The sequence below is a fragment of the Arachis duranensis genome, chromosome 1 (assembly GCF_000817695.3).
Source record: "Arachis duranensis cultivar V14167 chromosome 1, aradu.V14167.gnm2.J7QH, whole genome shotgun sequence".
Classification (NCBI taxonomy): domain Eukaryota; kingdom Viridiplantae; phylum Streptophyta; class Magnoliopsida; order Fabales; family Fabaceae; genus Arachis; species Arachis duranensis.
In genome coordinates, this window is record NC_029772.3 from 22,210,320 (window position 1) to 22,212,977 (window position 2,658).

The 2,658-nt window shown below is 34.3% G+C and overlaps 1 non-coding gene across 1 annotated transcript; it reads left to right on the top strand.

The window, feature by feature from the left end:
• The first annotated feature begins 237 nt into the window (after positions 1 to 237).
• LOC127742882 (small nucleolar RNA R71) lies at positions 238 to 345 on the top strand. The gene has a single exon (XR_008004245.1). It is a non-coding gene; the product is annotated as a small nucleolar RNA R71 (small nucleolar RNA).
• The last annotated feature ends 2,313 nt before the right edge of the window (positions 346 to 2,658 follow it).

A 2,658-nucleotide genomic window follows, 5' to 3' on the forward strand; every position in this document is an offset into this window, starting at 1 on the left:
CAATATAGCATTCAGGGTATCAATCTCAAGAACTTCTTTCTTCTGATTTGTCCCATTGTTCACAGGATTTCTTTCAGAAGTGTACATGAATTGGTTATTTGCAACCATTTCAACGAGTTCTTGAGCTTCTGCAGGCGTCTTCTTCAGATGAAGAGATCCTCCAGCAGAGCTGTCCAATGACATCTTGGACAATTCAGACAGACCATCATAGAAGATACCTATGATGTTCCATTCAGAAAGCTTGTCAAAAGGACACTTTCTGATCAATTGTTTGTATCTTTCCCAAGCTTCATAGAGGGATTCACCTTCCTTCTGTCTGAAGGTTTGGACTTCCACTCTAAGCTTACTCATTTTTTGAGGTGGAAAGAACTTTGCCAAGAAGGCATTGACTAGCTTTTCCCAAGAGTTCAGGCTTGTGAGTCCAACCATATCCTAGCTCTGTCTCTTACAGCAAAAGGGAATAGCATGAGTCTGTAGACCTCAGGGTCAACCCCATTGGTCTTGACAGTGTCATAGATTTGCAAGAATTCAGCTAAAAACTGATGATGATCTTCCAATGGAAGTCCATGAAACTTGCAATTTTGTTGCATTAGAGAAACTAATTGAGGCTTAAGCTCAAAGTTGTTTGCTCCAATGGCAGGGATAGAGATGCTTCTCCCATAGAAGTCGGGAGTAGGTGCAGTAAAGTCACCCAGCACCTTCCTTGCATTGTTGGCATTGTTGTTGTTTTCGGCTGCCATGTCTTCTTCTTTGAAGAATTCTGTTAGGTCCTCTACAGAGAGTTGTGCTTTAGCTTCTCTTAGCTTTCGCTTCAAGGTTCTTTCAGGTTCAGGGTCAGCCTCAACAAGAATGCTTTTGTCTTTCCTCCTGCTCATATGAAAGAGAAGAAAACAAGAAAATATGGAATCCTCTATGTCACAGTATAGAGATTCCTTGAGGTGTCAGAGGAAAAGAAAAATAGAAGGAAGAGGTAGAAGAATTCGAACTTATCAAGAAAGACAGAGTTCGAATTATGCATTGAGGAGGAGTGTTAGTCCATAAATAGAAGGATGTGAGAAGAGGGGAAGAAATTTTCAAAAATTAAAGTGAATTAATTAAAAGAAATTTTGAAAAAAAATGGTAATTGATTTTCGAAAACTAAGATTGAGAAAGAAATAAAGTGATTTTTGAAAAAGATTTTGAAATTAGAAATTAAAAAGATATGATTGGAAACTATTTTGAAAAAGATGTGATTAAAAAAGATATGATTGAAAAGTTATAGTTTTTTAAAAGGATATGATTGAAAAGATATGATTTGAAAAACAATTAAAAAAAGATTTGATTTTTAAAATTAATGACTTGGCTAACAAGAAAAGATATGATTCAAACATTAAACCTTTCTCAACAGAAAAGGCAACATACTTGAAATGTTGAATCAAATCATTAATTGTTAGCAAGTATTTTTGAAAAATGAAAAGAAATTAATTTTGAAAATATGATTGAAAAGATATGGTTTGAAAAAGATTTGATTTTGAAAAATTATGGAAACTTGAAAAAAATTTAAATTTAAAAACAAAATCTTCCCTCTTGTGCCATCCTGGCGTTAAACGCCCAGCCAGGTGCCCTGGCTGGCGTTTAAACGCCAGTTTTCCTTCTTCACTGGGCGTTTTGAACGCCCAGCTTTTTCTGTGTGATTCCTCTGCTGTATGTTCTGAATCTTCAATTCCCTGTATTATTGACTTGAAAAGACATATATTAAAATTTTTTTGAATTTTTAATAATGAGGAATAATCAAAATGAAACTAAGATCAAATAAACAATACATGCAAGACACCAAACTTAGAAGTTTGTATACTACTGACACTAACAAATTGAGAATGCATATGAGAAACAACAAAACACTCAAGACAAAAGAATTTAAAGATCAGAGCAAGCAAATCATCAAGAACAACTTGAAGATCAGTGAAGACACAAGAATGAATTCGAAAAATGCAAGAAGAATAGAAACATGCAATTGACACCAAACTCAAAATGAGACACTAGACTCAAACAAGAAACATAAAATATTTTTGATTTTTATGACTTTGTAATTTTTTTTGGATTTTTCGAATATTATATGGAAAATAAAATAAAGAGATTCAAAATTTTTAATAAGAATTCCAGGAATCATGTAATGTTAGTCTAAAGCTTTAGTCTAAAGAAATTAGACATGGCTAGCCAAGCTTCAGCACGACATTACATTCAAGAGCTAAATTGATGAAAATCAATCAGCTTTGGTGATGATAAAAACATCATCTTGAAACTCTAGAATTCATTCTTAAAAATTCTGAAGAAAAATACTTAATCTAAGCAACAAGATGAACCGTCAGTTGTCCAAATTCAAACAATCCCCGGCAATGGCGCCAAAATCTTGGTGCACGAAATTGTGATCATCAATGGCGCCATCAACATGCAATTGCAATCTCAACTCTTTATCACAACTTCGCACAACTAACCAGCAAGTGCACTGGGTCGTCCAAGTAATAAACCTTACGCGAGTAAGGGTCGATCCCACGAAGATTGTTGGTATGAAGCAAGCTATGGTCATCTTGTAAATCTTAGTCAGGCAGATTCAAATGGTTATAGATGATTTATGAATAAAGCATAAAATAAAGATAGAGATACTTATGCAATTCATTG